Source organism: Petaurus breviceps, unplaced genomic scaffold (genome assembly GCF_028583685.1).
Source record: "Petaurus breviceps papuanus isolate PSGF00001 unplaced genomic scaffold, PetGlider_PUasm1.0 90752, whole genome shotgun sequence".
In the NCBI taxonomy this organism is placed as follows: domain Eukaryota; kingdom Metazoa; phylum Chordata; class Mammalia; order Diprotodontia; family Petauridae; genus Petaurus; species Petaurus breviceps.
The window spans coordinates 15373419-15389754 of record NW_027187336.1 but is presented as its reverse complement, the minus strand read 5'-3'; the positions used below and the strand labels follow the sequence as shown (position 1 = coordinate 15389754).

Here is a 16336-nt window from a genome sequence, read left to right as displayed (position 1 = left end):
GAGAGATACCAAGTTCCTACAAATGAGACTGGGGAATATCTTGTTTTATTTTAACTAATTCATACTCCAAGTAAACAATAAAGCATTAAAATTAGACAAAATAATTAAGTATTAGCAGTTTACCAAGACATGCTTTCAAGATAAACCAAATTTGTAAGAATAACGTCATTGAATCCATCTTACCCTACAAGAAAGTGAGGGGGAAGGGAGGAATGGGGGCATATAAGAGAAGGCAGAGAGGGGGAAAGAGTATTCAGGATGTTTGCCATCTTGGGGTCAGGGGTAGGGGAGAGATGGGGAGAAAATCTGTAACTCAAAATCTTGTGGGAATGAATGTTGAAAACTGAAAATTAAAAAATAATAATAAAAATAACCTCATTGGGGGCAGTTAGGTGGCACAGTGAATAGAGTACAGGCCCTGGAGTCCAAATTTGGACCTCAGTTCAAATTTGGCTTCAAATACTTGACACTTACTAGCTGTGTGAACTTAGGCAAGTCACAACCCCAAATTGCCTTGCCTCCCCCTCCCTCCCCAAAAAGAGAGTAACAATATACTAAGGAAATAATAAGCTAGGTGAGGAAAGAACAATAAAAAAGCAAGATAAATGGTCCCAAAAATTTTTAAAAAAACTTATAAAAATCAAACAAATGAATAACTATTATGGGTACAGCACTGTTCACAAAGAATTTAGTTGGGGAGACAGGACAAATAAAAAGGTGAATTGACAAAATTCCAAGTGCCAACTGAGTAGTATAGGACAGTTAAGTTTCATAATAGCTCAAGGGGCTTACATTCTGAAGGAAAAGTGAAGTGTAGGAGGAATGGTTCCTGGAGGTGGGGGTTGGGGTGGGGAGTAGGGAAGAGGGAAAGTCAGCAAAGTCCACTGTAGGTGTAAGAGTTGATTACTTAAAAGAATTAAGAATCCATTAAAAAAAAAGATTCCATTCACCATTACCAAAATTTTTACAAGTAAGATATTATCCAGGTTGAAAATCAGTTAAAAAGATAATGGAGGATTAAATACTTTCAGAGGGGAAAACACCAAGCATTTTACTTGTCTTTCTCCTTAGGTAGGTAAACCTCTATTTGGGGAGAAAGAGAGGGAAGGATAAATACCTTTTCATATCATAACTAAACAAGATTAATGAGGTCTATCTATTCTCACACAGTATTTAAGTATGATACCATCTTCTACTATAATGTAAAAGGGCTGCTGATAAATAAAACAGAACCTTGATGTCAAATGGTTCATTAATCAACTAATGAAAACTTGGAACTGAAAACTGAAGTAAAGACTATAGCAGTAATCTATGTGAATGGGATGTGACCAAGATTATAGCTACAGAAAGAGGTTTAAAAAGCAAGTCCAGAGATGATTTCATGATGAGAATCTATCTGTAGAACTTGGGAGTGGGTGAAAGAAAAAAAAAATTTAAATGGCTATAAGTAATCAAGTCAGAACAAAGATAGGGTTTGGGGTCCTATGACCTAGGATGAAAATTCTGTTCTATCACTTACTACCTGTGGGATTCTAGGTAAGTCATTTTGCATCTCTAGGCTACCATAAAATGCGAAGAAAGCTCTATAATCCCAAATTTGGAGGCAGAGACAACCAATCAACAATAGCACAAAAAGAACAACAATAAGATACTGATTAAAAAGAGTAAGATTTTGGAGATGCTGATGTAGGAATCATTTGCATATTAGGTAATAGAAGAAATTATATTAAAAAATCTCTAGGAAAGAAGTAAATAGACAGAAATAAGACTCAAGGGGCAGGTAGGTGGCACTGTCAATAGAGCACTGGCTCTGGAGTCAGCAGGACCTGAGTTCAAATCCAGCCTCAGACACTTAACACTTACTAGCTATGTGACCTAAATCCATAAAAGGAAAATTAAACAAATTTCAAAAAGACAAAAGAGAGCAACACATCACCTTACCATTCTTCTCTCAAAGACAGAAAAATCTAACAGATTATACTCATTAGATTTCAGGAAATTAATAGCTCTTGTAACAGCCATCTAAATGAGAATATTAAAGAAAAGTGACCATCTGCAAACCAGAGATCAGAAGACAAAAATGCTAAGTATGGCTTTTATATAGCAAATTAATAAAAATAGTAATCTTAAGTGCCCGACAAAGTATCCAAAGATAGATGACTAAATTAAAAATAAGTAAACATAGCCTGAAAAATGAGTGAGTCCAAGGGAAAAAAAGAAACAATTAACAACTCTGTAAAAGAAAATGAAGAAAATATAACAAAGTTTGGAGGTACAAGTAATGCACTCCTCAAAAGAAACATGTATTAGCAAAGTACAAAAAGATTAAGAGAACATGCAATTTAAAATATATAACATTAAAAAACCTAAAATAAGAACGAAGGGGGAAAATCTTGAAAATTAAAGGAAAATAAAAAGGCAAGAGAAATTAAAAACAAAAGCTTAAAATTGGCTTTTAGACAATGTAAGAGGAAAGTTAATCGAAAATTTTAAATTAACAATGTGAATTCATAATGAATAGAGATCAACAGAATTATCTGAAACCACTATACACAATTTTACATGCAAAAGGGAGAATTTCAAGAAAAAATATGATTAACTGTAAAAGTTAATACTCAAAAAATTTTTCAAATACTCAAAAAAAAAAGGATACCTTAAATTAATGAATCTCAGACAGAGAAAGTAAAGCTATAAATAAACTAACAGAGGGAGGAAGACCTCACCTTGGTACAGATAGATTTACAAATATATTTCATGGAATATTGGGCTTACAAATATATTTTATTACTATTTAAATATCCATGCTACAAAAATTACTCTAAATAAATGTAAAAGTATTCTATTCATTCTTTTTTGAGATAAATATGGCACTATTAACCATACTAAGGAGAAAACAGAAAAAGAGAAATATGAACCAATCGAATGAATTAAGGTTTCATTAAAATTCTAGTTTAAAAAAAAGACAGCAATATATACAAAAAAAAATTATTTAGCAGGACTATAAGTTTGACTTACAAGTAAGAGTCATTTATTGGTCAACATTAGAAAAACAATTAGTGTCATTGTTAACAAAAAAAAAACACGGATTTTATCAATAGCTGCAGAAAAGGCCTCTGATAAAAGGCCATTTGTACACTAAAAAGACAAAAACTAAAGGGACTGGGCGGCCAGGTAGCACAGAGAGTAAGAGCACCGGCTCCAGTGTCGAGATGACCTGGGGGATCGAATCCCAGGCTCAGACACTTAGCACCCACCCAGAAACACCTGGCCGTGTAATCTAGAGCAAGTTACTTAACTCCAATTGCTTAGGGGAGGCCAGGTGGCTCATCGAGTAAGAGCACTGGCTCCAGTGTCCAGTAACCTTAAGCAAGTTACTTAACCCCGACCGATTGCTTTAAAAAAAAAAAACAAAAACTAAAGGGACCCTTTTTGATTTGATAAAAAAAATCCAAAAAGTCAGTTTTCCATTTTGATATAAAGTATTTTGTATGCCTAAGTTTAAGTTACCTCAAGAACACCATTTCTTTCAGAATGCAGGCTCTAGTTCAAAGGCTGCCAGACTTAAATCCTATAATTCATATAGACTAGCAAAAGTTAATGAGTTGAAGTCAAGATAAATAAAGATACTAGGTTTATAACAGTGACATCTTTATAAAGATCTTTGTGTATACTGCTTAATTTACCCAATGGGTTACTACGTAAGAAATCAGCATGATACTACTCTTTAACTCTTCATCATGAAAGAGTAAATGAACCATTAAAGTGAGAGTCTACTGGTTCTATGATTTTAGCTTTATTACATACACACACATATATATATAGTATTCATTTGCTCTCCCACAGTTCACTTATGACCTCATCATCATCATGGGCCTCATGATTATCCAAAATTCATAAAAGGTTTTACTCACTGTGACAAGGCCTTTTTCCCTGGCTCTCAAACCCCCCACAAAAACCCAAATATTTTTCTGATGACATCCTTTATTCTAGTCCGTTTTAATTTATTGTTTGTGATATAGTACAGCCTACTCAAGTCCACTACAAATCTTTTAATTTCCCTTAGCTTCATCTTCAATACTTCAGTTCTTCATAGCGTTTTCAATATCTCACAGACACACATCAGCAAGAGAAGAAAGGGCCTTTATTTCAGGAAGCTGTTTGAGGTTATTAAAACATCAAAATTTTCCAGTTTCCCAAAAGCAATCCAAACTTCTCTCCTCCTATTTAATTTTCATCCTAACTTATTTCTTATCTAAGTGTCTGAATTGCAAACACACACACACAGACAAGCTATACAAGTTATCTATTCAATAGCATGGCAATCAATATTTACCTACTTGATCTATATGGATACCTGAGAAATAATTTAAGCATGCACTGAAATGTTTCTGGGATTAATAAAAAATGAGGGGGGAAATGGCATGCAATTAAGACAAGTACAACCTGACTTTTTTTTAAAAGAGCTGATGATTAGAAAAATAAGAAAGAAAAGGAAAGACATCAATGAGTTTTGCAAAAAAGGAACAAAAAATGCCTTAGTAAAACAGTTCACCTAGGTGCCAAACTAAGAGGGATGTCAACTAAGGACAACGTCAGGTTAGAGTATAAACTCATTTCTAAAATATTAAGGAAGGACAATTGGAAGCATATGACACTTTGTAACAAAGAGAAGCAGCAGAAGGATAAAAGTTTAAAGAACGCTCATTTGGGTTTCTTGAAAAGCTAAGTCATTCCAAGGTCATTTAAGGATCAAATTTGGAAGACAATCAGGCCTATAGTTATAGATTTATCATTCAAAATTACTGACAAGGAATGAGAATTGAAAACATGAGAACTGAAAGGCACCTTGTTTTTTAATATTTGGTCCATACCTGGGGCAGCTAGGTGGCGCAGTGAGTAAAGCACGGGCCCTGGAGTCAAGAGGACCTAAGTTAGGTTCTCACCTCAGACACTTACCCACACACAAAAAACTAGCCCTGTAACCTTGGGCAAGTTACTTAACCCCAACTGCCCTCCAAAGGGAAAAAAAAAAATTGGTCCATACCTCATTTTACAGATAAGGAAAATGAAGCTCAGAGGAGGGACATGTATACTTTGAAAGTCCTGGTAGTACATAAGAAAATCTATCTATTATAATGTAATAACGGTATTTTTTCAAAAGAAAGCTATCCTTGAAGGCAAGATCTGTTTTTTTATGTTTGTCTTTATGTGCCCTGTATATAAGTAGACCCCTTAATTAATGCTACTGAATTGGGAGGTTTGGGTTTTTTTTAAGTTATAAAGGAGCTGGCTATTCCTTAAGGAAAAGATAAAAGTACAATGAAAAATACCCACTATCAAAACTAGAACAATGGTTCCTAACCTTTTTTGTATCACATATACCTCCCAGCACTCCCACCACCCCCTGCAGGTAGCATTGTGAAGTTTATGAACATTTTCTCAGAATGTTTTTGGATATATAAAATAAAATACTAAAAAGTAAGCCAATTATATTGAAATAAAGATGTACACTTTTTCTTTTATCCAAGTTTATGGACCCATGGAAATCTATTCCAAGATCCCTTTTGGGAGTCTGTAGATCAGTTTTATAAGGCATACTAAAGTTCAAGGGAGAAAGACGAACAGGTACCTTTTGCAGTTTTAAATGCTGTTTCCTCTGAAAAACCTCAAACGATTACTTCAATTTTTTTTTCTTTGAAGTTGAATAATTTTGAACACAGGATTGTCTGTAGGGGTTCATAAATGAAAATCAAAACTACTGAATAGTACTGTGATTTTAAAATGAATGTTTTTCCACAGAAAGTTTTTTAAAAGTTTATTCTTGGTTCAAAGGGAAAATGGCACAGTACATGTTCAGTTTAAAAAGTCACCTCGAGGGGTAGTTAGGTGGTGCAGTTAATACACCACTGGCCCTGAAGTCAGGAGGAACTAAGTTCAAATCCAGCCTCAGACACTTAATACTTACTAGCTGTGTGACCTTGGGCAAGTCACTTAACTCCCAAATGCCCTGCCTTCCCCCCCTCCAAAAAGACCAAAAAAAAAAAAAAAAAAGTCACCTAGGACACAATATCACAACTACTCCTGCTTCCTTCACATAACCATAGCACAACATGTGTGCAGTCAATAAAAACCCATCTTATCTTAGTTTAAAATAAGCAGAACTATTTCACTCAAGACTATGCATCTGTCAAAACAATTCTTCGATTAAAGAAAATAAGAATTAAAATCACAGCAGTGAACTGAAATGTGAACAGCTCTTGAACAGTTGAATTTTAAAAAGTAATGTTTAGCTGTCTGCAATCCTCCTCTGTCCTTCAAATTTACTGCCATACCACTAAGCTAAATTGTATGACCTATTTACGAATAAAGACATTTAAGTGGTGTATCCATTGCAAGATTTACATTAATATAATATTTGAGAGGATCCAGGAGTGTGGAACCCATGGTCTCAAGGTCACATGCAGCCCTTTAACTGAGTCCAAGTTTTACAGAACAAAGTCATTTTATTAAGGGGATTTATTCTGTGAAGTCTGGATCTATCTGGTCAAAGGGTCACACTCAAGGATTTGGAGGACAACATGTAGCCTCGAGACTGCAGGTTCCTCACCACTGGATAGACAATAATATGTTTTAATTTACATTGTAAGTGTCGTATATTTAACTATTTTTGAATGAAAGAGCTTTTATTACAAAGGTTTACAATTCTCAAGAACTTAAGATCATCTGTAATACACCAATTTCATTTCTCAAACAAATTTTTGTAACAAAATTGAAATAAAGTAAAATTGGTAAAGGGCAGCTAATAAGAGTGCTGGGCCTGGAGTCACACAGACTCATATTCCTAAATCAAATCTGGCCTCAAACACTTACTAGCTGTGTAACACTGGGTAAATCACTTAACTCTGTTTGCCTCAGTTTCCTCATCTGTAAAATGAGCTGGAGAAGGAAACAGCAAACCACTCCAGTGGCTTTGCTAAGAAAACCCCAAAATGGGATTTATGAAGAGTTGGCCATGATTGAAAATGAACAACAAAATTGGTAAAAATAAACAAATAAAGTGGTAGCATAACTAAGAAAAGTGTATGTCACTTTTGTGTTCTGAAAAGAAATGGTAATATAGCTTTTGTAAATACAAGTATTTTAATATTTTCATTAGTTTCAAAAATATTTCATTCCTAATTAATCTTCAATTAGCCTGGGTTCCAAATGCAAAACTAAAGTTTCCTTCCTCCCCCCACATTCACTAAAAATATGCATTTAAATACACTAGTAATGTTAAGGAAGTTCATTTGAAAATAAATTGAAAACAAATCCTCATCTACTATACAGAAGTACATACACACATTTACACACACACACATAAATAAAATAAGATAGCTTTAGCAATTACTTCTCTCCTTACTTTACCAGATAAATTCCATTTCAAAGTTAAACACAAAGAAAATCACTTATTTGAAACAATTTTTACAGGTAGTGTCTCTGATAAAGGCCTCATTTCTAAAATACATAGAGAAGTTAGTCAAATTTATAAGAATACAAATCATTCCCCAACTGATAAATGTTCAAAGGATATGAACAGTTTTCAGAGGAAGAAATTAAAGCTATCTATAGTCATATCTCCAAATCACTACTGATTAGAGAAATGTGAAAACAACTCTAAGATACCACATCACAACTATCAAATTATATAACACAACAAAACAAGAAAATAATAAGTCTTGGAGAAGATGTGGGAAAATTGGAACACTAATGCATTGTTGCTGGAGATGCAAATTGATCCAAGCATTCTGGAGGGCAATTTGGAATTGTGCCCAAAGGGCTATAAAAGTATGTACACCCTTTGACCCAGCAGTACTTCTCCCTAAGTCTGTATCCCAAAGAGATCATAAAAATGGGAAAAGGGCCCACATTTACAAAAATATTTTTAGCAACTCCTTTTGTGGTGGCAAAGAACTGAAAATTCAGGGAATGTCCATCAACTGGGGAATGGCTGAACAAGTTGCAGCACATGACTTGAGAAAAACCTGGAAAGATTATATAAACTGATGCATAGTGAAATTAGCAGAACCACAACAATGTACGCAGTAACAGCCACATTGTGCGATACCTGCCCTTGACAGACTTAGACCTCAGCAATGCAAGGATCTAAGACAACTCCAAAAGACTAAGGATGGAAAAAGAACTTTGGAGTCTGAATGTAGATGGAAGCATACCATTTGCTCTCCTTTTCTTTTGTTGTTTTGTTTTCTTTCTTCTTTTTCATGGTTCCTCCCATTAGTTCTAATTCTTCTTTAATCATGGCTAATGTGAAAATATATTTAATAATAATATATACATAGAGCCTATAACAGATTGCATGCTGTCTTGGGAAGAGGGGGAGGAGAGGTAAGGGAAAGAAAATTCAAAACTCAAAATCTTATGGAAGTGAATATTAAAAACTAAAAATAAATTATTTTAAATTTAATAAATCATTTTAAATAAATTATTTACTTTTATGGTAGAAAAAACTGAAAAGGCTTGAGCCCATTATGGAATTGCAAAATAAAATGTTGAATTTTAATGTAAAAAAAAAAAAAGAAAAATCACTTATTTGTAATGAGGTCTACTAGAATTTCTAGAAGAAATGAAATAAGTTTTTAAATGATCTTAAAAATAAATTGGTAACTGTAGAGGGAAGGTATGATATACAAAGAGCAGTAGAGAAAAAAACTGGAAGGATAATAAACAGCTTTAATGTAACAGTTGTACAACCTTCCTCAAATAACAGATTCCCTGAAATCTAAATATGATAAAGAGAGAATGATAACTTCATCAGACAGGAAATTTTAGAACTGAATCAATTTTGTGGGCAGTGTTATAATAAAACTGTTCATCTGTTATATCTTACACTCTACTATATAACCAGCCCACCCTCCTTTTCCATTGATACATGTCCTTGACAATGGTTTGGTTTTTTTTGTTGTTGTTGTTGTTGTTACTGTTACTTCTTACACAGCAATCAACACTAGTCAAGCTTTATGACTTAATTTTAAATGTACAATGCTTACCTGCACGATCCTTTGTATTATTTGAGATTTTTGTTCTTTGAAAATGCATGAGGTTTCATGAATCACTGATATCTATTATCACTGGGAGAATCCTAATATGAAAGATAGACTGGTGTATTGGAATCATTGAAAGCCCTGAATGCAACCAGTCTTCTCTCCAAGTCACTATGTGCAGTGTCTGTCTCGAGATATATGTACTAAAGATACCATCCAACTGGTATAAATTTAGTAACATACATTTTTCATTTACTTGTTTCTTCCTATGTGGAATAACAAACAAATCTCTTCTGTATCGACAGAAACCTCATTAAAACAACCCTGTCTTATTTGAAGGCACAATATCATCAGCAAAGAGCAGAATCTGGAAGACTTGTCTATCTGTAGAGAATCCCTCTTCCATTTGAACTCTTTGCAAAGCACAATCCAAGAATTTGAAAAAATTGTGCCAAGCATATGCTCATTTTCAAATGATTACACAGACATATGAAGGAAAACTATAAATATCATAAGCTTATAAACAGCAAAAAAGGAGAGAAAGGAAAAACAACATATTAGGATCAGTTAATGAACATTCTGTAATAAGGAAGGAAAATTATGTGTGGAAGTGACTTTGTTCAATTCAACTAATATGTTAAATGACTACTATTAAAATCACAACTGAATGCTGCAAAATCATGATTATACTTGGCACCAAAGAGGGGACCACAAATGATAAATGTTTAAAGGATATGAAGAGGTAATATTCTAGAGAAGATCTAAGTATCAATAACCATATAAAAAACACTCCAAATCATTAATAAGAAAAAAATGAAAATTAAAGAAACTCAAGGCTCCAAATCACACTGTTCAGATTGATAAGCTGGGAAAAGTGGCAAATGTTAAGAGGAGCCATGGAAAAATAGGCACATTAATACAGTGTTGATGAAGCTGTGAATTTGTCCAGAAAACAATTTGAAAATATTACTGTGTATTCCCTTTGGCCCAGCAATACCATAACTAAGCATATATTCCAAAGAAATTTTTTTCTCAAAATTTTATTTTAGACTCAAATGTCAGAACACAAATAGAGAATAGAAAAAAGAAACAAAAACATAAAATTAAATATTGGAACCTAAATACAAAGTTAGAAAAATAAATTTTCATTTCAAGAAAGCTTATATGATAAATAATACTCATGATGGGAATTTTCCATCTTTTCTGTGCTCTCTTGTAAGTTTTCTTTTGTTCTCTGCTGTGTACTTTTTAACTTTGTTCTTTTATTCCCTCTCCCCAATCCTCCCCCCCCAAGATCACAATAAAGTTTAGATGTTTCTCTATAGCTATAAATATACATACACAAATACATATACTTTCCCAAACCTATTCTATTCCAGATCTTTGTTTTTATGTATATACATATATCTCTCGTTTACTATCCATCCTGCTACTTTACTTTTACCCATTACCTTGCCCTTCTATGACTTGCCTACCCCCTTCCAGGGATCCCTCCCCTATCCTACCATTCCCATAAATCTAAAGGCCCTTTCATATCCCTATTTACCTATTCCCTCACCCTCCTCTCTAAAAATCCCTCCCTTGTCCTCCTCCCCTCCCCATGTCCCTACCATTTTATTTCTTCTGAATTTAGAAGACTTTTATACTCTTTTAAATTATGTATTATTCCCTCTTAAACCCATTCCCAATCAAAGTAGGTTACCAGAACTACTAGCCCCCCCAACTAATTCCTTTGTATCAATTCTTCTTCTTGCAACTGACTTGTATATAGTAATTATTCTTTTAAGCTATTCTTAAATGGTTTTACTTTTTAAATTCATATCATACTCAGGTTCACCCCAATCTTTCTTATGAACTACCCAATTATTAATAAGAATATTAGACATATTTTATATACGCAAAAAGTAAACTGTCTTTATGGATTCCTTATAATCAGTCTTTGTTATGTACCTTATATTTATATTGGTTCTTATATGTTGAATCATCTATTAAATTCAGGATTTTTTTTAACAAAGTCATGAAAGTCTTAAGTTTATCAAATGTTCATTTTATTTCATTCAAGATAATATTTAACTTTGCAGAGTATGATATTTTTGGCTGAAGCACCAGTTCTTTTGCTCTTCTATATGTTGTGTTCCAAGACCTGTGGTCCTTTAATGTTTCTGCTGCTAGGTCTTGCTTAATTCTAGCTGTGGCACCATCATATTTAAATTGTTTTAATCTTGATGCTTTTAATATTTTTTCTTTGAGCTGGAGGTTTCAGGATTTGACTTTGATATTCCCCTGAGTTTTCCTCATAGGATCTCTTTTAAGTGATGATCGCTAGATTTTTTTCTATTTCTACTCCCCCCCACCCCTTGCCTCTAAAACTTCAGGACAATTTTCTTTGATTATTTCTTGTATTATTGTATCAAGATTCTTTATTTGATAGTAGCTTTCAGTTAGTTAATTATTTTTATATTTTCTCTTCATGATCTACTCTCCAAATGTTTTCTTTCACTTTCTCTTCTATTTTTTCATTATTCATATTTTGCTTCATCATTTCTTGATCTATAATCTTACTGGTTTCACTTTGCCCAATTCTAATTTTCAAGGTTATCATTTTCTTCCTTAAGATTCTGAATCTCCTTTTCTAATTGGATAACTTTCCTTCCACACAATTCTTGTTTATTTTTTTTGGGTTTTTTTTTTGCTTTTTGGAGGGCAATTGGGGTTAAGTAACTTGGCCGAGGTCACACGGCTAGATTTGCGTGTGTGTGCGTGTGTGTTAAGTGTCTGAGGCCGGATTCGAACTCAGGTCCTCCTCACTCCGGGGCCGGCACTCTACTCACTGCGCCACCTAGCCGCCCATTTCTTGTTTTTCTTGAATTATTCTTATTCTTTTAAAATTTTTATTCTTATTTTATTATATTTTAAAAAGGTTCATATATACAAAAATACTTATGACAGTTTTCTGTTGTGGAAAGGAAGTAGAAACTAAGGCAGTGTCCTTAAGTTGAGGGATAGCTAAACAAATGATGATATATGGATGTGATAGAGGATTACTGTGACTTAAGAAATGACAAAAGGAAAAGATCCAAAAGAAACTTGCAATGGCTTGTTTAAACTAATCCAGAATGATATGAACACAACCAGAAGAACAGTTTATACAGCTACAAAATTGAAAATGAACAACTTTAAAAAACTTAACTCTGATCAATGGTAATGACCAACTACAATTAAAGAGGATTCATAGTGAAGCATCCTGAAAGAAGGGTGAAATTCAGGGTGCATAATAATTGTTTGGTCATGACAAATGTGAGAATTTGATTTCCTTAACTACTTGTTACAAAGATTATATCTTTTTTTTTTTTTTTATGAAAAGGGTTAGAATAAATCATGGCTGCTGGAGAGAGAGGGAAAACTGGCACTGATGAATGATAAATAGAAGAGGGGCTTATACAAATGTCAGTGAAAAAAAGCAACATGCACAAAATGCTAATTGTGAAAGGACTGTTTCAGACTTGTAGTCAAAGGCAATCAAAGGCATATGAGGGCACTAACAGAAAGGCAAAATTATTAACTTGCAAGCAAGGAATTTAATGATTAAATAGAATAAAAAATAGAATTGAGGTATATAGTAAAAACTCCATGTAGTAAGACTATATGTAGTAGTAAAAACTATGACATTCAATTGCTATACTGAAAATTAGAGAAACAAGTTATGAAATGTGCCCCTTAAGCTGCTTAATCTTTATGACAATCCCAAGTTACAGATCAGCTGCATTCTTTTTCCAACCTTCATCAATAACCTCAGTATTTTCAGTATCCATGAAGAAGTAACTAGGAGCTATTAAATTCTATTTTTTCAAACAGCAAATGCATTGAAGGTGAAAATCTAAAAAAAGAGTGACCAGGATAAGTGCTTCAAATTATCTGAAGTCTCATATGAAGGAAACAGAGATGTTAAACTTGGAGGAGACATGGGAAGGACTTAACAGAAGTCTTCAACCATAAAGAAGAATTAGATTTGTTCTGCATGGCCCCAGAAGTAAACAAAAAAAAAAAAGGTTAAAATGTGGCATATTTAGCCTTAATAGAAGGAAATCTGTCTTTATACACATCACCGGGATTTTTAAAAAAATAAAATAATACTAGGCCAAATCACAGATTCCTGGGGTTCACAACTACAGACCTCCTGCCATTGAACAATCAGTAATAAATCTCTTGAGAACGGACATTTAACCATTTCTGAATCCATCTAACAATATTATCATCTCCACAAGACTACTGTGTGACACTTTGGGTTAAAATTTCAGTTAACAGTATCTACAATATTGTACTCATCTACCAGTTTAGTAATCCTGACCCCCCCCCACCAAAAAAAAGAAAATAAGAATACATCTTCAATTATCTGTACTTGATGAAACTATGAAGATTACCTCTCTGTAATTAATTTCCCTTTCTAGAGGTTCACTATCTCTAATAATAAACATATGAAATTATAATGAAATCTTATGTGAACTTGTTTCATGTGCATGATTTTTATCCTTGAAATTCAATTTAATTATATTAAGATAGCATCATAATGTAAAGTTTCACAGAATCACAAAATATCAGATTTAGAAGTTACCCAAGTAATAACTAAGGTGGAAATATAGTTAATATGATTGTACACTTATAACCTTTATCAGATTGCTTGCAGGTTTGGGGAGGGGGAAAGGAAGAGGGGGGAAATTGGAACTCAAAATCTTATAAAAGTGGATGCTGACAACTATCTTTATATTTAATTGGAAAAACTAAAATACTATTAAGTGTGGGGGGAGGGACAGAATTGAAAAAGAACTCTTTATACCACTAGAGAAGAGGCATTTTATCTAGCTTTTTGTTTGATGACTTGTAGTAAGAGGGAACATACTGAGTCAGCCAGCCCCTTCCACTTTCAGATAGTTCTTATTAGTAGAAGGATTTTCCCATATACTGAGTCAAAATCTGTCACTTTTTAACTTCTTTTGCTTCTAGGGTCAAGCAGAACAAGTTTAATCTATTAAAGAATTTTTACAGGAATCAAAGACACATTCATTGTTCTAGTCCACAGATTTTGTTCTCTAACTCATTTTTTAAAAAATTTTTGGGGGTTTGGGGGAGGGAATAAGGATAATTGTCCTCCAATATTGTAGTACCTCTTCCATTTTCCAAGGTCTTTCAAATATTACTGACAGGAGTTATTGTAATCACATCTGCCAATTTTTTCAGTACTCACGAATTTAGTTTATCTGGGCCAGGTGATCTCAATTTAAAGGCAACTAGATGCTCCCCTTAGTATTTCCTTACTTAACCTGGTATCAATTCCCTAGTCATTTTTCTTTTGTCCTTTCCAGTACAAAGGCCATTATCCTTTGAGAGGAGAAACAAAATAAGCTAAATAGCTGTCTTATCTGTCAAATATAATCATCCCACCCACCTCAAGAAAAGGTCTTATGTCTTTTTTTAATCCTTTTTATTGCAATATAGATTAAAAATTTTTAACCTGAATATAACACTACCTCATTATCCTTTTTAGTTGTTCTGGTTTGGTTTTTTTTTTTTTTTTTTGGCTAAAAACAAACATTTAGTAAGGGCTTATTATATTCTAGGAACTGATCTGTGTTGGAGATACAAATACAAATAAACAATAAAGTCCTTGCCCTCAAGAAGATTTCTATTGTTCAATCACTTTCAATGTTCAACGCATCCTGATTCCATTTTGGGTTTTCTTGGCAAAGATACTGGTGTGGTTTGCCATTTTCTTCTCTAGCTGATTTTACAGCTAAGGAAACTGAAGCAAACAGGGTTACATGACTTTGCCCAGGGACACAGATAGGAATTATCTGAGGCCCAATTTGAACTCAGAAAGATGAGTCTCCCCAACTCCAGGACTGGCCTTTCTATTCATTGCACCACATATCTGCCCTTCTTTAATATTCTGTTTCTTTTGAATAAAGTACATAAACCATACGCATATTCTAGCCATGTGTTTCATCCCACCAAGTCAAAGCTATAATTGAGATCAAATTTGCCTCCTTCTATGACACCCAGTTCCTTACTGATAGCAAGCAGACTTTGGGCATTTGGATATGTGTGTTTAAATTCAGAGATTTTACTAACTGGCACCTAAGATTTTAGACTCCTGTGAACTTAATAGTAGCCTCAACTGCTAGTCGTTTCATTGCAGCTATTCACTATGGTATTAAGCTCGAAACAGGTAGTCTTCTTCCCATCATTTTTAGTTTAAAGTCCTTTTGTTCTGATTAACTTTAATCTATTACTATAGAAAAATCCATAAAAGAAAAACTGCTATTTTTTGGAAAGAGAAAAGATAAAGACCTAAACTTTCTGTAACTATAAAGAACTTATCTGAACTCTCACTATAGTTAAATAGTTCCCAGGTGTATGGTCAACTATTAAATTGTAAGAAACTCATTGGGTCATGGTAATCCCATATCAAATATAAACTTCAATTAGTAAGAGAAGTAATGATTCCATTCAAAAACAGGGGGAAGGGGAGGGAGTGCAGTTAGGTGGACTTCCTTCTGCTTTGCATCAACCTATTATTTAATGAGTTTCTACTATTTACCCAATTACTACTTAAAACTTCTTATAATAATTTATTAAGGGCCTATTATTATATGCAAGGCACTGTACTGGATAACAACATGCTTAAGAGGTCTTTTTAATTGGAAGTGTGGGAAAATAAAGAAGTAATTAAGAATTCTCTCTCAAAATTGGAAATGTTTTCGGAAATCATAGAAGTTAAAGCTGAAAAGGATCCGTAAGGTAATCTAGTCTACTACCATTTAATTATCTAGATGACAAATTTGAGGCCCAAGAACATTAATTGGCTTGCCTAAAGTTACTTAAGCAGTAGAGCCTCCAAATTCAGGACTATTTTTGACTCAGTAAAGTGAGAAATAAAGTATGTATATACACACCAAGGGCCAGGTAGGTGGTGTAGTGGATATCTACAATGCCAGGCCTGGAGTCATAGAATCATCTTTTGAATTCAAATTAGGTCTCGATTCCTGCTAGTTGTGTGACCCTGGGCAAATCATTTAAAACTGTTTGCCCCAGTTTCTTCTTCTGTAAAATGAACTGGAGAAGTAAATAGTAAACTACTCAAGTCTCTCTGCCATAGAAAACCCCCATATAAGGTCACAGAGTCGGACACCACTGGAAAAAAAAAAGTAACTGACTGAATAACACATAGAGACAAGACACAACATGAAATGACAATTTAGAATGTGTACAGAAACAGAAAAGGCCACTCCTAACCAATA

At 33.7% G+C, this 16336-nt stretch overlaps 1 protein-coding gene across 2 annotated transcripts in view; it reads right to left on the bottom strand.

Moving 5' to 3' along the window:
- SPOPL (speckle type BTB/POZ protein like) overlaps nt 1–16336 on the bottom strand; it is a 94519-nt gene that overhangs the window by 31417 nt on the left and 46766 nt on the right. The window lies entirely within an intron of this gene.